Consider the following 23,985-nt stretch of genomic DNA (forward strand, 5'->3'; position numbering starts at 1 on the left):
GCGTGCCCCACAACTTGACAGATTCCACATGGCTGCACCTGTCGGCCTAAAGCTAGTTGTTGGACCACTACAGTTAATTGAGCCAATTGTTGACCTAGCTGATTAGCATTAGTTGTGCTCACTTCATTAGCTGATTTGGGTGGTGGAACAGGATCTTGGTGAATGCCAAACTATTGTGAGTTAGCATCCATATTAGAAATCAAGCTCTTGGCTGCAGCAGGAGTCTTATCAACTAGTGCACCCCCACTGGCTGCATCAATCATACTCCTATCCAGTGATTGTAATCCTTCATAAAAGTACTGAATGAGGAGTTGTTCAATTATCTGATGATGAGGGCAACTAGCACACAACCTCTTAAATCTCTCCCAATATTCATACAAAGACTCTCCTGTATACTGCCTTATACCACAGATCTCTTTCCTGATGCTTCCAACTTTAGATGCTGGAAAGTATCGTTCTAGGAACATAGTCTTCATACCATTCCAAGTTTCAACAGTACCAGGTGGAAGATAGTACAACCACTCTTTAGCTGCATCCTTTAGGGAGAAAGGAATAGCTCGCAGCTTAATTTGTTCCTCAGTCACTGCAGCGGGTTTCATACTAGAACAGACAATATGAAACTCCTTCAAATGTTTATTCGGATCCTCACCACGTAGCCCATGGAAAGAAGGCAATAAGTGGATGAGGCCCGATTTTAGCTCAAAGTTTACATCCAACGGTGGATACAAGATGCAAAGTGGTTGTTGGTCAAGATTTGGCGCTGCCAACTCTTTCAATGTCCGTTGCTGGGCCATTGTTCTATAGGATCGAACTGAATCATTAGAATCAGATTCGTTGTCAAATGGTAATGGCACTTTAACAGAATTGACTTGTGGAGCAAGACATTGAAAGAGTGGATTATCGGTAATAATCCTTGAAGAACGAGAAGCTGACGATGACTCAAGATATTGTTTAAGCCGTGATAACCTTTCTTGAGTATCGTCTTCACCAGACATTTACACCTGATAATTCCACAGTAAAATTAATTAGTCCCAAATAAATAAATTTTAATAACAAAGAGAATAACAATAGTCCGCGGCAACGGCGCCAAAAATTTGATGGCTGTCGTATACCACACAAATTTAACAATGATTTTTCTTTCAATACTTCCAATTATTTCAGTATAATAGCAAGCACAGGTCGAACCCACGAGGACTATCGTTCACTTTATTATTCAAGAATTAACACTAAAACTTAAAAGGGGATTTTGATTTTTACCTCAAAATTAAATAACATAAACTAGAAAGCAATTAAAGATTGATATTACGATATTAAGAAACAGTTAAAGGTTAATCTCCACTGTTATCCAGATTTCCGGATACCGTTTAGATGGATAGCCTCGGGGAAGCAGAATTATCAAAGTCTTTCACGAAGGATGACCAGGGCTCGCGGATGGACAGAAAGGCTTCGCCTCACCCGTTTAGTGTCTAGCACACTCTTTCAAGCAACCGCGACCCGGAAGCTCGTCAATTCTCCCGGACTCCCAAAGGGATATCCTTCGGGGAAGGTCCTTCCAGGAGAAGCTCTTCAGGTTACCTTCGCGGATACAGTTCCGTGCCTCGCACGGAAGAAGACCAAGCGGTCGAGTCACAGAGGAGGCATAGTTGGAATGATACTCACCTGACACAAGATCCCGCCTGACAGGTCGAGGCCGCACACATCCCAGGACGCCTAAAAGTGCCTTTTCGCCTACTGTTCCGCTGACAGCCTGGAAAAGACCGCTGCCTTTTGACATTCCCCATATTTTCATGTAATTATACCTACGTAGAGCCTTGTAGCCATGCTACTTGGGTAATGGTATCCCCTATTTACGGCTGGTGTAATTAAGACTCAGGGGGGCAGAGTAAAACCCTAATCCAAAACCCTAGCTATAAAGACCTCCTCATTTTACCATAGAGGAGGAGGGGCCAACAGGTTACAGAGCAAGAACTCTGCCAAAATCTCTCTAGCTTCACCTTCTTCAAGAGAACCCGAGAGAAACATTGTGAGTTTGTGAGGTTCTTGTACACCAGCCATTTTACTGTAATTCTCTACAAGTATAATAACATCGACTCGTGGACTAGGGCTCGTTAACGCCTGAACCACGTAAAAAACCTGTTTGTCTATTTATATTTCTGCACTTCTACAGTTCTTATCTTTTTATTATTTTGTTTGTATTCGTTTCCGAAAAACTCGGTAAACATCCACCCTCGACAATCATTCCTGATCACTAATAATAAATATTATTCCAATTTCTCAATTAAACTATTAACCCCGCAGATAACGCTGAAGAAGTCAATTATCCCAGTCTCCCTATTATAAGTAATCAAGGCGAAGCGCTCAATAATTAACTCTTTTATCTAAGCAATAAATCTATGAAGCATGCAATCTATTTAACTTAGATAAAGCATTAAGTTCTATGGAAACAAGTTAATCTAGGAAATAAATTAATGAAGCATATAATTCATTTAACCTAGGTTCTATTTTTCATCACAATTAACAATTCTTTTGACATCACTATCAATTGCGATTTATCACATATACTTAGAATCCTAAACTATTAGGTGAGTAGTAATTCTAAGATGACAATTGAACAATGTAAAACCTTAATTAGTTGGCCACCTAACAAGAAATCACAAAATTCATAACATTCAATTGGAAAAACAGAACCAATTTAATATTGAGAGAAATTAAATAATGATATTCATTATCAACAATCAAGAATTCATGTCTTGGGTTTTCAATTAACCCTTAACCTAAAAAGAACCTACTCCATAATAGTAATCATAATCACAAATATAATTATAATTAAAATTAAAGAGATTAAGGAAAGAAAAGAAACTAGATTGATGAACAAGAGTAATGTAGTCTTGTAGTCTTTTCTTCAGCCTTTTCTCAGTCTTTTTCTCTCTTAAACCGTCATAAAAAATCCCTTTCAAATTAACCCTAATCATCCTTTATAGTCTCAATTAAATTCTAATTAAAAAGTAATAAAAAAAATCTAAAAATGACGTCGCAAGCTACGGCCTGGAAAATGCGAGCCGCGGCCTAAAACAAAATCTGTACACAAATCTGTCACTCAGGCAGCGGCCTGTCCGGAAGAAAAAAAATTATGAAACTGCAATTTCATTTAAAGTGCCGCGGCCTGAGTTTTATGAGCTGCGGCCTACCTCCAATTTCTTCAATTCTCGATCTTAAATAGCTTGCACGTTGCCACCACTTCCACATTTCAATCCCGAAAGCTTTTAATACTCCTAAAAATTTATTTTAACTACACTTGCCATCAAAATGTCAGATTTATCATCATAAAACACAACGTAGAAAATATGTTGTAGAATAACGAAACTTAGTTAAAACTATTAAAAATGCTATCATAACACCATCCAAGCATAGAAAAACTTAACAAATATTAATACAAAAATGACCTTATCAATAGTGAATTACGAGAGGTATATATACACATTATAGAGGATGTGACTGTGTATAGTGCATACTCTTGTATTGTTCTTGTATGAGATTTCATGTGTTGGAAGTCTGGTATTGATTTCTTCTTCTTATTGTTTGGTATGCTTTTAGGGAACCAAACAGAGTTGTTCAGGAGTAAAAACTGATCTAGGGTATTGATAAATTGGAATTTTAAGCTTTTGTCAGGTATTGAGATACTTATATACTATATATACAAAAGAACTACATACAACACAAGATATAGAATATGATTTATATTATATTAATCAATTTCTAGCTAGAACATAGAGAGTAGAATAATAATTAATTATAGCTCTAAATTAGTTAACCACATTATTCATTACTACCCACCAAACTTGTTGACGAAAAAAATACTATCATTCTCTTCTGCTGCTTCTTCTGGTTTGAGCTAGGATTTTAGCTTAAAATGTTTATCATTTTAGGGACAATACTTTAGTTTAGTTTAGCTATATATTTTCAACTTGACACAGTTATTAACAAGAAAAATTAGCCCCCACTAGTCAATTATTTCAGATAGGACACTCCACCTGATATATAGCCAAAATCCCTTAATAATTCTCTAATGAGTCTTAATGTCAAACAGTTGAAAGACTCTTTTTTTTTACCTCTCATTTTTAGTATCTTGCTCTTAAGTTGCTCTGGACAGGCCTCACAGTGCATGTTTACACTCAGTTCAACAGTAACTGGTCCATCAACCTGGAGTCACACAACACACCACTCAAGTTAATTGGCTCTTATAAATATAAAATAAACAAATATATGGCTAATAATTTGCATGGAATACATACATACATATGTATGTGTGTTTATAAAAAGAAATACCTGTGAAGTGTCAACTTTTGGTATAGGTTCACCCTCAGCTGCTGGTAATGGGGACAACACTTTAGCTCTTCTTTTAGTTTTTTTCATAATTTTTGTGCAAACTGCTTGAGGCTCCACTATTCCCTTTATAGTCACTTCATTTTTACACATCTTATAATTATCAAGGTTCTCTCATCATAATTAAATGAGAAAAAAATAATATATTTATATATATATTATTTTTACCTCTAATTTTCATGATAGATCTCTCAATCTTCTTGGCACAACCTACACAATGTAAGTCAATAAACAAAACAAAAGGAGATGGTGGTTTAGGCTCTTCTTTCTTTCCTTCAACAACCTCAACTGGTTTAGCTTCTTCCTTAGCTTGTTCCTTGCTCATTGAGAAAAACTCACAACAATTAACATATAGAACAATTGAAACATGAAATTTTGAAAAAGAAATAATAATAATAAAGGGCATATATGCAAAAAAAAAAAAAATCACTAACTTGTTGCTTAGCTTCTTCACCCATTTTCTCTTGTATCAAAATATTATCAAGAGGATATTGAATGTAACTAACTTGAACACAACAAATGTATGAGAAGATAATATGAGAGAGAGAGAGAGAGAGAGTAGTAGAAGGAGGAAGGATTTTATATATAGTGAGGTTTTTCTTCACATAAAAAGGAAAACTGTGTGATTTTTATTCCTGATCACATGTATTGCCACTAAGCATACAAAGAAGGTTTATTATATTACTAATTATTATATTGCCAATGCTTTACTTCCCGTCAAGCCTCTTGTGAGTTGTGCCTTACTTTTAACATGATTTTCTAGTTATTTTGGATTTGACCATAGCCATAGAACTTGTTTCTGTAGCTGATTTAATTGAGAGAATTACTTGTGCAATAAAAGATTCCTAATTGCTTTGAGTTCATTTTAATTAAGAAGGGAATTTTTGAAATTTGGTTACAAATATTTATGAATAATCAAATTAGCATTTTCAAATTATCACAAGTCCTTTATTAATGAAATAATGAGTCTTGCTTTTACGTTTGAATTATCATGAGTCCTCCATTAAAGGTTTTATTGCTTGATTTTTCATTTCTTATAACCTATCTTTGTTGTATTTTGATATTCTCATATTGAAATGTTATTTTTAAAGGATTTGGTTTCTCAAAATGTTTCTGAATTGGTGTAACATTGGCTTTCTAAATAAGTTTATCAATTTTTCAATGGTGTTGTGATATTTGAGATGTGCCTTATTTTGGGTAATTATATCTGAAGAATATGTTTTTGTATTACTGTTTTGTTGTATATATATCTGCATTTCTTAAAAGATTAGAGGATGTTATTGAATTTGTTGAACTCTTGGAGGGGCATGTTCGTTAATAGGAAGGGTATTATTTACTTGTCTATTTTATGTTTTTCTTTTTGCACTATTTTATGCTATTGAGTATATGATTTGTTATAATTATTTATTATTTTCAAGTTGAATGAAATTTAGTGTTTGGTTTCTTTGTTTGCTTTGGTGTAGTTGTGAATTCATTATTTTGTATGTGGTGTCCTCTCTTGGATATCATTTCCATAGCATTTTTCTTGAAGTAATTTGTGATGCTAGATAATAACAATAAAATATTTCTTTGTTTATTTTGCAGATGTGACAAGCGAAATAGAAAATGATACTTAATTTTGAAGGCTTTGTGTTGGGCAGCTGTAGAATATTTTGTGCTGAAATACCTTAACTTTTCAATATGTTGAATATTTAAGACTACTTGAATACTTAAAGAACATTTTGTTGATGACAGTGTTGAATGTTTTAAACTAATTTGTGGATTGTTAATACAATGTTGAATGTTTATACTTTTTGTTATTTGAAAATCAAGTTCATTTGATGATGCTAGTATATATTAGAAAGCTAATTTTAATTATATATAAAAAAAATTAAAGTATAATAGAATAAATTAGTGTTATATAAATGAATATATAATGAGAATTTAAATTTATCTAAATATTAAAATAATAAGAAAATTGTGTTATAATATCTATTACAATAACACTTTTTATGTAAAGAATTTTGTTATGCAAACTTCATTATTAACACAAATAATGTGTTATACAAAAGTGTAGTATAACACAAAAAATGTGTTATACTAAAATGTAGTATAACACAAATTTATAAGTATTGATATGTGTTATATAATCGGCTATAAATAATATAATTAAACACTTATCTATTTATTAAAATAACACAGAAAGTGTGTTATCGTTGACAGTATAATAACACATTTGTATAACAATGATAAAGTGTTATGTAAAGTACCCTGAACTACGAAAACATAGTCGGTCTTTAACACATCAAAAAGTGTTATGGTATGTTTTGATAACACATTTTTGGTGTTATTAAAAGCATTTTTTCTTGTAGTGTAGGGTTACCATTAAGGCTTGGGATTAAGGATCACGCTCGGGGTTGCTTCACATCATTCGCTCAGGACTCGAGGTATGAAAACTGCACCAAAGTTGCGAATGGGACTTAGATCTCCTGTAAATGAACATATGTGCTTTGAAACTTGCATATCTATTATGTGTGAGGTGAAAGTACGACCTAAGGGAACCGGGGCTGATGTTGAGCGTATTGAATGCAGCTTGGCCTAAGTGAGCTGGGATCAACTAAATAACCAGAGGGCTCGGCCTAAGGGCGCCAACACCTAAATATTTGTATTAAGATTAAATTATATGTTTGGAAGTATATCTTTACTGTTGCCTAATTTATTGCTTATACCTTGTTGTTGGTTGAACTAGTTGATCTAAAGTTTAATATGCACATTCTGTTGTTATCCATGCTTGTTGAATTTAGTTTTTTTGCTGAGCCTTGGCTCACGGGTGCTACATGGTGCAGGTAAAGGCATGGGGAAGCTGGACTAGTCATGAGTTGGAGAGCTTTGGGGATGGTGTGTACATAGGCAGCTGCTCGACTGCCACGACCGAGGGATTTATAGGGAGTAGAGCCAAAATTATATTTTTCCATTTAGGCTGGCTACTTTTGTATTTATTTTGAGGGTTGTAACCACCATGTAAACATTACTTTTGGAATCCCATGTATCAAACTCTTATTATAATGAAAATAAACCATTTTACAATCAAAATATTTTAACCCTAAACTGTCAGTTGACTTTAGAAACACATTTATGTTCAAACGACTTGATTAGCAAGTCTTGCACTATCTTAAACACACAGTGTAACAGTTTTGGTTATTGAGGGCATTGTAACTTGGTATCAGAGACGTCTAGGTTTAAGGGTTCTAGAAGACCGGCTGGGCATGTACACTCCCCGCTAAAGACAAGCTCGACTCAGGGTTCGGTAACCATATATGTGATTATATGTTTGAGTGTTGAAATGAAGTATAAATGCTTTATTTTCATGATTATTAGGAAGCATGAGATATACTGATAGGGCCTGGCCCTTGACTACTATGTGTTTATGATAGGGCATGCTTATTAGCATTGCTACTATATGCGAAAGGTTGTTTGAATGCTTGCTTGCATTATAAGTATGTGATGTTGCTTGAGTTTCGACGTTGGATCGTGGGGTGATTATAATCCTGTTATCATTGCCTGACTAGCCGAGTCGTTGATTGCAGATAAACTTGGGGAGTTATGCCTCCAAGGCGATCAATTCGACTAGCCCGCAACGGGGTTGAGGCTAGAGAAGATGAATAGGGCCAGAACCCTTTGCCAGTTCCTGGGAACTTGCAGTAGTTACTTGCTGATATGCAAGCTAGACTTCAGAGTCAGTAAGAAGAAATTCACCTTCTGAGGCAGCAGGCTTTGCCAGGGAGTGCTGCACCTAACTTGCCACCCATTGTGGCACCAGTTGTACTGCCGTCTGAGATTGGAAACAGGTGAGAGCCACTTTATGAAAGATTTAGGAAATAGCATCCTCCAACCTTTGAGGGATGACTAGATCCACTAAAGGCTGAACAATGGATGATTTTGATTACCTCCATCCTTGACTTCATGAGGGTGGAAGGTAACGATAGGGTGGCCTATGCCACCTATATGCTTTGAGATGATGCCCGTATCTGGTGGGAGGTAGCATCACAGACTCGAGATGTGTTTGCTATGAGTTGGGGTCGGTTTAGAGATTTGTTCAAGAAGAAATACTACATTATAGCCTTCAGGGCAGCAAAGGTGAATGAGTTCACTAGGTTGGTACAGGGCAACATGACAGTTACTGAGTATGCCCTGAAGTTCGACAGGCTAGCGAGATTTGCACCTGATCTAGTGCCTATAGATGCAGCCAGGTAGGACAGGTTTGTTCGAGGGCTTAATGCTATGATAGCCCGAAATGTGAGGATCACATCAGTACCTTGGGAGACAACTTATGCGTAGGTGGTCGAGAAGGCCCTCACTACTTAGGAGGCAGAGAACAAGATTTGGAGGGAGAATGCTGCGAGATGGGATGTTCGCTGGGCAGTGCCTCCACTTACAGGGTCTGGTAGGGGCAGACACCCCAGTAATCAAAAGAGGAAGACCCCTGACACCTCGACCACTGCTGGTCCTAAAAGGAGGGGTTGGGGTGCCCAGGGTCAGGAGAGACTAGACTGGTACGCGAGTTTTCGGATGTGTTTCTTGAGGATTTACTCGGACTACCAACACACAAGGAGATTTAGTTTTTCATTGAGTTAGCACTAGATACAGAGCCAGTGTCGAGGGCACCATATACGATGGCTCCGATGGAGCTAAAAGAGTTGAAGATACAATTGCATGAGCTACTAGATTTGGGGTTTATCAGACCTAGCTTCTCTCCATGGGGTGCTCCGGTTTTGTTTGCGAAGAAGAAGGATGGGACTCTGAGAATGTGTATAGAATACAGAGAGCTGAACAAGTTAACTATCAAGAATAAGTACCCCTTACCGAGGATATATGACCTGTTCGATCAGCTGCAGGGTAAGACAGTATTCTCGAGATTGATTTTCGATCTGGTTATCACCAGCTGAGGATCAAGGACGAGGATATTTTGAAGACGGCTTTCCGTACGGGCATTATGAGTTCTTGGTCATGTCATTTGGAATGACCAATGCCCAAGCAGCCTTTAGGATCTGATGAATATGGTGTTCAAGGATTTCTTAGATTAGTTTGTGATTGTCTTTATCGATGACATCCTGGTTTACTCTTGTTCAGAGGCAGAGCATGAGCAACAACTCAACAGGTATTGCAGAGACTAAGGGAGCATATATTGTACGCTAAATTTAAGAAGTGTGATTTTTTGTTACCGGAGGTAACATTCCTTGGACATATTGTCATTAGAGAAGGGATTAAGGTGGATCCAGCCAAGGTAGAAGGAGTTAGGGATTGGCCGAGGCCAAGGAATGCCTCAGAGGTTAGGAGTTTCATTGGATTATCTAGATATTACAGACGATTTTTCGAAGGGTTTTCAAAGGTTGCCACACCATTGACTGAGTTGACATGGAAGAATCTGAAGTTCACATGGTCAGACAAATGTGAGGGTAGTCTCTAGGAGTTGAAGTGACGATTGATTATTGTTCTGGTGTTGAGTCTTCGGTAGGATGGGGACAAGTTTGTAGTGTACTGCAATGCATCGAGACTGGGATTGGGATGCATGTTGATGCAGAATGAGAAGGTTATTGCCTACGCGTCGCGGCAGCTAAAGAAATATGAGCAGCGGTACTCTACCCAGATTTGGAACTAGCAGCAGTGGTATTCACACTGAAAGTATGGCGACATTATTTGTATGGAGAGAAGTGTGAGATATACACCGATCATAAGAGTTTAAAGTATTTCTTCACCCAGAAGGACCTAAATATGTGACAGAGATGTTGGCTAGAATTGGTAAAGCATTATGACTGTGACATCTTTTACCACCCAGGAAAAGCCAATGTAGTGGCAGATGCTTTGAGCCAGAGGGGCCTAGGACAGTTGTTTAGCTCGAAGCAGATATCAAAGAAATTAGCAGAGGAGATGACCAGAGTGAGGATAGAATTGGTTGTGGGCTAGTTGGCCAATATTATCTAACAGTGTACCCTCTTGGAGAGGATAAGAGAGGGTCAGATAGGTGATGCTCAGTTGCAGGAGGTTAGAGGAAATGTCGTAGCTGGAGTAGCCAAGGATTATTCCATTTTCAGAGATGGGTTTACTGAGGTATAAGGGTCAAATCTGTGTTCCGATGGATATGGGTATTAGATGAGAGATTTTTTATGAATCTAATACTACACCATACTCACTCCATCCAGGCACCACGAAAATGTATCAGGATCTACAAACTTTGTACTGGTAGCCTGGGATGAAGAAGGACGTGGTTGAGTATGTAGCCAAGTGTTTAACCTGCCAACAGGTAAAGGCTAAGCACCAGCGACCGACGAGGTTGTTACAGCCTTTGGGTATTCTCGAGTGGAAGTGGGAGGATGTTACTATGGATATTGTAGGAGGTTTGCCTAGGATGGTGGGGCAACATGACTCGGTGTGGATGATAATAGATAGATTCACCAAGTCAGCTCACTTTTTGCCAGTGAGGATGACATATAATGTAGATTAGTATGCAGAATTGTATGTGAGGGAGATTGTACGTCTCCATGGGGTTCCTAAGTTTATAGTATCAGACCGGGATCCCATATTCACCTCCAAGTCTTTGGGTGGTTTGCAGAAGGCTATGAGAACTCAATTGAAGTTCAATACAACCTTTCATCCTCAGACAAACGGATAGTCTGAGAGGACAATTCAGGTATTGGAGGGCATGCTTAGAACATGTATGCTAGAATTCAAGGAGTCTTGGAATAAGTACCTCTCATTGATTGAGTTCTCGTACAACAATAGTTATCAATCAACAATTGGAGTAGCTCCATACGAGATGTTGTATTGAAGGAAGTGTAGATCGCCCATTCATTGGGATGAGATGGGGGAGAGGAAGTATCTGAGACTCGAGATGGTTCAAAGGACTAATGAAGCTATTGAGAAGATCCGAGCTCGAATGCTCACTTCGCAGAGTAGACAGAAAAGCTACGTTGATCCTAAGCGTAAGGACGTGGAGTTCCAGGTCGAGGACCCACTACAAGAAAAAACAGTATTCATAACACTTAAAAACTGCTAACCGGGAGTATTGATAACGCTTCTGAAAACACTAACATAGCCCCTATTATTAAAAGTCCTGTCTTTTCTATAACAGTATTTGAATGTTGTGTTTGATGTTATCTTAAACTATTCAATAACACATTTTTAGTTGCTATAATATTCAAATAATAACATTTAGTTAGAGTATTTGGTTATAAATTTGGAGTTTAAATTTTATACTTTATGCATAACACTTTCCAACTGTTATGAAAATTGTTATATTTAATCATTTTATAACGTTTTTAGTTCATTCTATTATATAAATCATAACTTTTTGTCCCAATTATAATATATTATACAAAACAACCATAATTATTGTAAATTCTCCCAGTAATAACATTTTGTTATTTTGTAGTATGCATTTTTAATTGTTGTAAAAAGTTTTTATTATTGTATTTTGATTAAAAAAATCACAATTGATCACAAGTGTAATATTAAATAAATCAAAAAATTTAAAATATTCAATATATATGATAAACCATGAGTATTTTTACATTTTAAGACGAACTACTTCAAACCATGACATTGTCTACTTCAAAAGTTCTTAGTTCTAACTTGAGTTTGAAAGCATACATAATAAAATTCCATAGTCTTGCACATCTTTTGCTTCAAAAGTAAAAATTAGAAACATAACAAGATACACAACAAGTTAACCATGAATCTTGCTCCACCCTCCAATTCATCATCCATTCAATTGTGCACTTGTCATTATTGTGAGGTTGATTTGCTTAGCTACACAAGAGTTTAAATAATTAATTCTTAAACTTAGAGTGAATAGTAAACTAAAAGAGTACAAAAAGAAAGAAAGTTAATAACCTTATTACGACTTTATAAGCTGGCCATGCAATTACACCAACTACAACACATAGGCATGAAAGATTGAAGTTTTATGCTTGGTAAAGTACTCATTAGAAAAGTTAGCTCAAACACTTTATGATTATGAAATGAAAATGCAAATGATACACCAACCAAATATATATATATACAATACAACAACTAATTTATAAAGAAAACCCAATAGCATAAACACATGAACTAAAATTAGATCAAATATAAAGTTCCAAATAACAAGAGCAATGAATTTGCCATTTTTATTGTAGATTTCACTACTGGACAATTAAAGGTTTCTCAAAATCCTATAGACCTAGTTTCCATAAGCTAATCAACACCAACAATTCAAACAAATCAAACAACACACAAGTTTTTATCCATATATCACTGCAGCACACATAATTCTCAGAACCTACTTCACTAAGACATGAAAGTTTTCAACCTTCCGTTATCACTGCAGAACACAAAATTCCCATAACCTACTTCACTACGGATGAATATCTATGATATTCAAACTCCACTAAAGTTATACAAATTCAATTCAAAATTATAAAAGATTGAAAATTAAAAAAAAAAATCAAATACAACATACCTCTTGCAATTAGCTACCAATCCAATGCTTTACAAGAATCACTAAAGCATTTATAAATCATAAACACATTATCAAGACTCACTAAAAAATCTTCCTTAAACAAAATATAAATTTAAAGCAACTGGATCCTAACAAAAAAAAAAAAAAAAACCGTGGAATATAGTAACCCCTTGAGCCAATTTTGTCTCCTCCAATTTTCAGCTTAGCTCCACTTTCTTTTCCAGATCTTATGTAACTCAGGACCTTGTTAAATTGTTCTGGGTCAATTTGAAACATTAATAAAGCATTAATCAATAAAAGAACATACAACTAGTTGATTAATGGAAAACCTTAAAAGTGGTCTGTGACAATTGAATATTCGTTCTGAATCCAAAAATCAAAATGCAACCTAGGCTTCCTATAATGTTCAAATGAGTAGTAACATAGAGCTAAAAGCTAGTGAAAAACCAGATAATCTCATAAAGATTGCTATAAAACATAATGGCTACTGATTTACCTGTGGGCCTTGTTCAATGCCTGCCTTGAATGGATCGCCAACAATATGTTTCATTGCACGTGCCTTCGCTTTTTAAACAAACTCGTCATACACACGCTCATGGACATAAGTTCTTGAACCCGCACAACAACATTGTCCCTGCAATAGTCATTTGAGTATATAAAAGAACAAAAATACAAATAATGTAGAAGAATACAAAACAGAAAACAAAACTAGTTGCAGATCTACTTGATATGTACTGGTTTTGGTTAACCAGTCTTATTTAGATGCCCTTCTCAAAAAACATGAGCTACTCTTCCACAAATAAGGTTTATCTATATCACAAATACATTAACTTTTCATGTAATCTACATAAAATGGATACCATAAACCTGAAATTATATAGACAAATGAAACCAATCGGATCTTAATATCTTAGAAAACCATGTCTACCTACCAAGCACCTTTACATAAAACAAAATTCTAGAATCAGTATACAAATCATAATGATAACAAAAGCCAAACCTACATCAGCATCAACACATGTCGAAATGGATACCATTTATATCCTAACAAATTGAACACAAATATCCTAAAAATTCAAAATAAAAAAAAAATAAAACTCAGAGTAAAAGAAATAAAATACAGTTGGACCATTGATTCAAATCAATTTATGCAAATCATAATTAATACCCAATTTGAACACAATCAATATACACAAACACCAATTTGCACACAACTCATATTCAGACCACAATTCCCCATCTCAGTTTATGCAATAAAATTTAAAATCCAAATAAAACTAACAACATATCCCAAGTTATCAGAACTCATTCGAATTTAAAATTTGAAAGTTAGTTTCTCTCCATGAAATGTTTAAAGCTAAAGTAAAAATATCGACATCGGGACAACTATAAATGTAAAAGTCAACTCAATCAAACAGTCACAATTTCAATCAAGACAACTATAATATTTAGAAAGAAAAAGAAAAAAAATCAATCAAGACTCTTTAACAAAAAAAGCATGAAAATCAAATAAATTGATGGGCATTCCATATGAGGTCAAAAAACTCCATCTGCACACATTAAAAGAGAATCAAATAACTCAAATATCAACCACAAAGTAAATTTCACGTTGTGACATGGACACATAGACTTGAAATTAATACTTAATAAATCATATTTTTTTAATGAAAAAACTATAATAAAACTTTTGGCAAGACGTCTTATGATCCAAAATACCATTATCAAACAGTAATCAAAATACCATACTCAGAAATAGATCAAAGATGAACCACGACACCAGAGACCCATAACATAACAGAAAAACAATAGAAACAACTTTATACAATTGAATCACCTGAAATTGATCAGAACAAATGTCATAGGATCCTTCCTCTCTATGAAGGAAAACAAAATCAGAAGATAAAAGAGAGAGAGAGAGAGAGGGGGAGAGAGAGGGGGAGAGAGAGAGAGAGAGATTTAGAAGAGATACGTACCATCGAGCCTACACCTCGCCTTTCCAAGCCCTGCCACCATCAAACCCCACAGCCACCGGCGCACCTGCAAAACAGAAAGAAATAAGCATAGCCAAGTGTCTAAGTCATTTGTAATTTATATTATGCACCCAAAAGCAAGCAATTTCTTCCACATCAATAAATTTATTGTCAAAAGCATTCTATAAATGATAGTATTCTCCATGAAACCAGAAAAGACTCTCAAATCATAACAATACATTATAATCGGAAATATGCTACGTTAAAAGACCATGAGAATCAATGGCTAGTTAATTACTTTTGATTTCAATTAAAAATGCATTCAAGCAGAATAAAAGTTAAAGAAACCAATATATATCTTAAATAAAAAATAACCACAAACATCAAAATCAACAAAAATCAGCAAGCATGATTATATATATTAGACCAACAACAAAAAGATTTCTTGAAACTTCTTAGTCCCCCTTGCCATAAAAAGATTAAAGAAAACATATTTTTGAAACACAATATTAAACATCATACTAATTGATACACTAAGCCCAATAACTCAAATTAGTTAGTATTATGAGTATTAGACCAACAACAATACAACGAGGACCGCCAAAATACTCACCATTTCAATGCACAAAGCTAAGAGAACGAACATCAAGACAAGTCAACCTATATTCAATCAAACTTACTGGAATAACCAATACACCAAAAGGAGGACCAAATAATTTAAAATAGGATGTGTAGATGATTACTGTATCAAAAATAAAATCAGATTTAATACATGAAAAATGACTTATTTTAAAAGAGAAATTAAATATGATTTGGGATAATAAATAATACATGGAATCAATTAGCATAGTCCAAGAAGACAGCTGCAAGAAGCAAGCTGTCGTCTAGCTTATTCACAAGGCAAAGCTTAGAAATTCATTTATATGGAAAATCATGATTATCAAAGTTGTTGTGAAGTGTATTAAAGAACCAAGCAATGTTGAATAATTTGTTTTTCTTGTAAAGATTTAGTCCTCTCTTATTTATAGAAAGACAAAGCTATGGCTAAACAATAGAATCATGGAAAGTTTATTGGTTCATTAATAATAAAAAAATAGTTGAAAGAAAAAAATAGAAGGAAATGAAAAAACTGAGGAAAGGGGAAATGGAGCTTTGAAAGAAAAATCTAAATAAATCAAAAAAACAAAACAAAAAGTTAAAGAAACAAACAAACAAGATACTAACACTAATACATAACTAAGGCTCAAAGCAAATGATTTACCCATTCTAATTTTAAGGTTAAATCTTATGAGTTGCAGAAAAAGAACAAGTGATGAGAGAAATCATGGGTACAAATGTAAGCTACTAAGCTGAAATATCTACACTAGCAGCAATTTATTGTTTCAACAATTTACTAGTTGCTTCATTAACATAGATATGAATATAGTAGACAATTTTATAGAGAGAGCTATACAAAGAAAATGTCAAGTTTGAAGAATTTCTACCAAAGTGAGCAACGAGCAGCTTCCATTCTCATTAATTTCAACAGTATTTTCGATCTGCACAAATGTTAAATGTTAGAATAAAAATCCAATCGTGATCCTACTATGTGCAACAAGGTTTGAATGGTTACCTGTAGCAATGCTTGTCGTGCTGCCTCTCTCTCAAGTTCCCTCTTTCGTTTAGCCTCGGCTGAAACTTCCACTTTAGCTCGTCTTCGAGCATCTTCAATAGCCTGGGCTTCTGCTCGTTACCTTGCTTTCTCTGGTCAGACATTAAGTACAAATAAATAAAATACATACATCATTCTCCACTTATTTGATTACAAAACATTTATACATCTCACTTGGTCTGCCTTTGCATGAAACTAAAAGAATATAGATGTATCTCAATGCATACAAATCACAAAACTACACATAAATTAAATAAGTAGTTGCAACCTTTTCTTTGCTGCAGTTCAAGTTCCTCCCTCTCCTGCTGCAATTTCTCAGGAGCCCCTTTATCACCCTGATTTAAGCCAATAATCACACAGATGATCATGTATAAAGTAGAATTTAGCCATGAGATGGTCAGATAAAACTAGAATGAGTATAAAAGAGCCAAAATTGAAACCCACATCATTCCGAGTTTTCTCTCGTGCTATTAAAATTGTATCAGCAAACTTATTCTTTAATAGAACTGTCCTGTACTACTTGTCAGTGGAGACCTGCCTCCTAGTTGGAGCACTATCCGCTATATTTTGTAAGGACTAATCAGTGAAATAATACGCCCCAAAACCAATAGCAGAACAACTTTCTCTCTAAATCTCATGCTTACCATCTTGGCAGCTGTCTGACTCAATTGATCCTGGCTTTTGCTCAGAAGGTTGTTCAACTTGGTCCAAGCCACTATCAGTCTCTGCATAACCCAAATATTAACAAATTTATTAAATATGCAATCTGAATTCCAAAGTAAAAATCTTAGTCAAATGAAACTCATAAAATACTTGGGAAACAGCCAAACTAGTCTTAAAATCAACTACGGTGGCAACAAATCATTCTGATGCTATGCAAAGCCAACATCTTTGAGCTAGATGATAGTTAATAAGTAGAAAAATAATTTTCATCTACTTGACAATTTTCAATCAAATCTCATCAGTCTCTTAGCGTTTTTCTTACACAGAAACTGAGATCAAAATTATCTAGATGTGATTAAAAATAAGAAAAGGATTCCTTAAAAAAAAAAAAAACTTACCATGCCTTTCATTAAGATCACTAATAGTTGTCTTTTTCTCTAATTCTGATCAAGAGTCCAAGGTCTCTGGCACCTGAAAAAAAAAACACAACTAACCATTCACTATCGCCCCGCACAACTCATTGAGTTGCGAAAAAGAAAAAATCTCTTCACCATTCACCAAGCATCCATCATGAGAGCTAAACAATTTCAATTTGCAACATGGAACATGAAACAAAATCAAGTGCCAGATACCTTAGATTCGTTAACTAAAGTTGAGACCTTAGTAAAATTGCAGAACAGAGCTTGAATAAAACATATTACCTGCAAAATAGCCCTGCCCAAATCGAAGTGGAGCCCATCTTCCCTTAAAGCTTCGCCAACATTTCCCACTTCCCTTTTTCGTAACCACTAGAGAACTGTAACAGATAGAGAGAGATGAGAGGTATCATTGAGATGGGGAGAGAGAGATACCTGAGAGGGAGAGATAGAGACAGAGATGAAAGGGAGTGAGTGAGGAGGAATTTTAGGGTCATTCATGGCAAAACACAAGAGAAAACATATAAAATCAAACACTTGAGAGAATAAAGAGAGAAAGAGAGACACCTTATCTCCCGCTACCTCGCAAGAACCCAACACCATCAAAGAACCGACGGCGACTCCAACAATCTAAGGGTTCAATCCTTGAGAGGGTTTTGAACCTAAAGAAGAGCTGAATCCAACCGTGCAACTGGCTCCATAAATGGAGGATGGAGGTGGCCGGAAAACTCCTCGAATCTCATAGAGGCGCGCGACTTTAGCTAGGAGAGCTGAAACAAAGAATGACAAAATCACTTTCTAAATCAAAGAAAGACTCACCTCAACTATTGCGTGGAAGGCATCAGCCCTGGCAACTTTACCCACTGCAGAGACGAGAGAGCAGCGATGACGGGCTATTCCTTGACATCGCACTCTTAACCAAACCCAAGTGTACCACCTGCTTCATGACTGAAGTTCTGAAGCTCTAAGTCTTCAAAGACTGCGACAGGTAATGGAAGAAAAGGGAGGGAAATAGAAGAAGGCAGAGAGATGGGAAAGTAGGGGAAGAGAAGAGTTTGATAGGATAGAGAGAATGAGAATGTTGAGTGAAATAAGAGAGGGAAAATAGAATAAAGCACGGTTAATAATTTACAAGCCGCCATAATTTTGTTGATCATTTGTGTGTTTTAAAAAATCATTAATAACGTTTTTAGATATGTGTGATATTTTACCGTGATATATAGTCAAGATTCTTGTAGTGACCACATATTTCTGCGAGTTTCACCGTTGCGAGGAGATAGGAGGTTTGGGAAAAAGGGCAAGTTGAGCCCAAGGTTCGTGGGAACTTTTGAGATCGTAGATGTTGGTTTTTATAGATCAAACCAGAGATTATACGCAGCAAAACAACAATCAAAATTGTTAATTTAACCCCACAAGATTTCTAGATCTACTTCTTTACATACATATATATATTGAATCAAAGACATGAATAGAAAATTACCTCAAGCCCTTCCTTGCTACTATCATTTTGTACGGAAAAATCCTTGAGATCTCACACCAAGATCATCCAAAATGTTCTCAACACTCAAAGAACGAGTGTGGGCTCGCTATACAAAATAATAGGCAAAATCTATTTATCAGATGTTCTCAACACATGAGATATGATAAAGTTTGGACCTAAGTTTGTGAAGAACAGTGATCTATGCTTGTACCACTGTTCTATTTCTCTCAAGGAGATTTCACGATATATTTTCTATTACTGAAAAGTATCGCTCTGAAAACTGATCTCCTATATTTAATATATCCAATATATTAAAATAAAATATTAGTTATTTAAAAAAATTTAAAAATAACTAATCAGTTATCATATTTTGTTTAAATAATAATATTTTAATCATATTACAATATCTCATTATTTATTTAATATTTAAATAACTAAAATTGTGGAACAAAGAAACTTCTAAAAGCTTCTTGTGTGTGTAGCACAGTGACTGTGCACTGTGCTACACGTGTACCACATGCCAAGGAAGGCATGTGATTTTTCCCAATTTTTATTATCATTTAAATACCAAAATCCCAAAAATAAATTAATTCAAAATTAATTATATTTTTGTTAAATCAAATAATTAATTAATTACACATAATTATACAATAATTATGTTTGGTGCATAGAAAAATATTTTACTTATCAAATAAGTCATTTTGCCCATTTTTGTATTTATCTTTGTTAGTGTTTGTTTGAGCCATTTTGGGAACCATAGACCTATAACATTAAGCTCCAATAAATTGAAACTAAATAATTAAACTCTTTAATTATAATAGTTAATTTATTAATTATGATATTTATCCACTATAATTTCATAATTGAACTCTTTATGTTATAGATATACTTTTACAGAAATCTTATTCTAAGCTGTCCATTGATATAACCATCTTACAATAGTTCAACCCTCTAATTAATTAGTTCATAAATTAGAATGGAATAATTACCATTTTACCTTTCTAATTTACTTCTTATTCCTTAAGTACCATTAATTCACTAGTGAATAATTAATCTATAATCTAATTATAGATTTGAGCTCAAAATCATTTAGTTCCAGAATTAACCCTTAAGGGAACTAATATACGATCCATTACGAAAGATTAGATTCCGTATTGTTGATACATGTTCCCAGCCATCCATGATATTAAATCTCCAAAACAAAAGTCATTAGCCTCATTCTATGAAGAGACCTTAACGAATGAATCAAAATATTTGATAAACATGAACAGGAGTTCATGAACACTCAGGATTAAGGTTGATCTATAAATGATCATCAGTTATGATATGAATTACAAGTCTTTATTATTCAATGGTTTTTGATAAAGACTTTTATTCATATCGGTCCATGTCATATACAATCATATTATATAAAGCACCTTTACCGAGATGTCTTACCACATAAATAATCTGAATCTAGATTATTTGTATCAACATGATACTCAGCAAACCGTACTTACAACCCCAATTAAATAATTCCATAACTTCAATTTTTTGTTGTTGACTATTTTTATTCATTCATGTGATCTTAATTCTCTCATACTAATACAAGATCACATCTTCAATAATGAATATAGAATTTTTCTGATATTTACAAAATTATTCAAAAAATAATTTAATAATCTAAATATAACAATAATAAACCATTGTATTTATTTATTCATCGAAATAATAAATGTCTTTTACATGCTTTTAGGACATACTCCTAACACTGGAGAGGACCAGTCAGGTAGCCTACAGATTGGCTCTGCCACCATCATTATCAGGAGTTCACGACGTATTCCATCTCTCAATGCTTAAGAAGTACATCTCAGATACGATCCATGTGGGATATGAGGATCTAGAGCTACAAACCAATTTATCGTATGAGGAGCAAGCAGTTCAGATCCTAGACAGAAAGGATAAGGTTTTGAGGAACAAGACGATTCCTCTGGTCAAAGTCTTATGGAGGAATAGAAAGGTCGAGGAAGTGACCTGGGAGCTAGAGTCGGCTATGTGGGATCAGTATCTTGAGTTATTCAGGTAAATTTCGAGGACGAAATTCTCAGTAGGAGGGGATAGTTGTAACGTCTTAAAAATGTTAATAAGGTTTAAAACCTTGATTAGCGTGTCTAGAGGGCATAATTAGATATATGTATGATTAATTGATTAAATGCGTGACGACATGGCATGCTTGACTTATATGATAATATGAATATAATTATGTGTGTTGATGGGTATTACTATGCATGTGGGCCCGTTCTTGTTTATAAGGGCATACTTGTAATTTTGGTCGTTAAGGGCATAAATGTGATTATATGTGTTAATGGTTGGGACCACATTATTATGTGGATATACTTGCAATATATGGCTTGAGGTGATCCTAGTGAGCGGATTAGCGGAATAGTCATAGCAGGGTTTAATACCTGGCTTGGGGTGAGCCTAGGGGTATTTTGGGAAGCTTAACGTATATTTTGGATTTATTAAGTAACGGGTAAGTATTTGGTAATTAGTTGGGCATGACAGGATTAATTGGGGATTTGTAGGATGACTCGAGGAATTAGCGGGAATTGAGGCTAATGACCATTTTGCCCTTATGGACAACAAAGAGGCTGAGTTAGTATAAGAGGCATTTTGGTCATTATGGTTAAGGGATATAGTTAGAAAGTTTTAGGGTTAGGCTAGAATATCTCAAAAAACTCTCAACACTCTCCCTCTGTCTTCCACTCTCATGTTCTCTCTCTCTCTCTCTCTAAGGTTTAGAAGCTTGAAGGAAAAGGCTTAGGATTGGGGGTAAAGGTGGTTGATTCAGTTGGGAATTAAAGCTAGGATTGTTAAAGTGTAGCTCAGGGACATAATCAAGGTAAGGTTTAAGCTTTAACTGCTAGGTGAATTCTGCTGTTAGTGTAGGTGTACTCAAGCTTTTAGGTTTCTAAGGCGTTTGATGAATTCTGGGTTCTTAGAAGGATTTTGGTTAGAATTTCAGGAGGTTGTGATGCTCTGAGTAGGATATTGTTGTATAGTGGTTGAAATTATTGTTCTGGTGTATGTTGGTTTGGATTTTGATAAATTGAGTTGGAAGAAAATGTAGGAAAAACCCAGGGATTTCTGGGTTCTCGGGGGCACACTGCAACCCAGTTTATGGGCGTTGCGGCCTGCGTGCCCCAATAGGCCCTGGGAGGGCTACTGACTCTTGGGCGTGCTGCGGCCCTACAGGGAAGGTCGCGACCCACTTTCCCCCTGGGGCAAGAGGCTGGTGCCTCTGACTTGGGGCGTGCCACGACCCTTAGGGCCAGGTTGCGGGCCGCCTTGGTAGCCATTGCCAAGATTGGTTTTTATGGTCAGGGACTTAAACCTAAGTGCTCCGAACAAAATCTACTACCTAGTTTAGTAGAATTCGAGGTCGCAAAGGCTAGTATTTTATTCCAAAGCATTTCATTGGATTAGATTTTGATAGTTATTCATTGTCCCTTGTGACTAGGGTTACTGTTAAGGCTCAGGATTAAGGATCGCGCTCGGGGCCGCTTCACATCATTCGCTCGGGACTTGAGGTAAGAAAACTGCACCAGAGTTGCAAATGGGACTCAGATCCCCTGTAAATGAACATATGTGTTTTGAAACTTGTATATCTATTAAGTGTGAGGTGAAAGTACGACCTAAGGGAACCGAGGCTGATGTTGAGTGTACTGAACGCAGCTCGACCTAAGCGAGCCGGGATCAACAAAATAACCAGAGGGCTCCGACTAAGGGAGCCGACACCTAAATATTTGTATTAAGATTGAATTATATGTTTGGAAGTATATATTTACTATTGCCTAATTTATTTCTTGTACCCTATTGTTGGTTGAACTAGTTGATCTAAATTTTAATATGCACATTTTGTTATTATCCATGCTTGTTGAATTTAGTTTTCTTGTTGAGCATTGGCTCACGGGTGCACATGGTGCAGGTAAAGGCAAGGGGAAGCTGGATCAGCATGAGTTGGAGAACATTGGGGCCGGTGTGTACATAGGTAGCTGCTCGACTGCCACGGCCGAGGGATTTACAGGGACTAGAGCCAAAAATTATATTTTGCCATTTAGGCTGGCTACTGTTGTATTTATTTTGAGGTTGGAACCACCATGTAAACATTACTTTTTGGATCCCATGTATCAAGCTCTTATTCTAATGAAAATAAACCATTTTACTATCAAAATCTTTAAACCCTAACTTGTCAGTTGACTTTAGAAACACATTTATGTTCAAATGACTTGATTAGCAAGTCGTGCACTATCTTAAACACATAGTGTAATGGTCTTGCTTATTCAAGGCATTACAGCGAATCCCCTTGGTGAAGACCCCGCTTAGGCACAATCGGACCAATCATGCTTGCCATGGACCACTCTATAAGAAACTGATATAACACAATGGAAGATCAGCTCCACCCACTGAGACGCAAAGCCTAACTTGAGAAGTACGACCTTCAAAAAAGACCACTCCACCCAATCGTAAGCTTTACTCATATCAAGCTTGAGAGCCATGTAACTCTTCTTTCCCCTAAACTTTCTTTTAAGATAGTGGAGAATCTCAAAATGAGATCAAGATATTAACAGTGATTAGTCTCCCATGAATGAAAACACTTTGAGCTTAAAATATAATACAATCTAGAACCATTTTCAAACGATTATCAATCACCTTGGAAATTCTTTTGCAGGTCACGTTGCAAAGAGATATAGGATAAAACTTTCCCATGCAAGTAGGATTGCGCTTCTCAGGTATAAGAACAATATTTGTTACATTAGCTTTAACAGAAAGCTCTCCATGATCAAAGAAGTGTCTAGTGGCTGCTACAATATCAAGGCCAGTAATGTTCCAAAAATCTTGGTAAAAAGCAGGGGTCATACTGTTAGGACCAGGCAATTTATCAGGGTGCATTTGGAACAGTGCAA

At 35.6% G+C, this 23,985-nt stretch overlaps 1 non-coding gene across 1 annotated transcript; it reads left to right on the top strand.

Annotated features, from left to right (window-relative positions):
- Nucleotides 1-321: 321 nt before the first annotated feature.
- LOC133781081 (small nucleolar RNA R71) lies at nucleotides 322-428 on the top strand. The gene has a single exon (XR_009869877.1). It is a non-coding gene; the product is annotated as a small nucleolar RNA R71 (small nucleolar RNA).
- The last annotated feature ends 23,557 nt before the right edge of the window (nucleotides 429-23,985 follow it).

Source organism: Humulus lupulus, chromosome 5 (genome assembly GCF_963169125.1).
Source record: "Humulus lupulus chromosome 5, drHumLupu1.1, whole genome shotgun sequence".
Classification (NCBI taxonomy): Eukaryota; Viridiplantae; Streptophyta; class Magnoliopsida; order Rosales; family Cannabaceae; genus Humulus; species Humulus lupulus.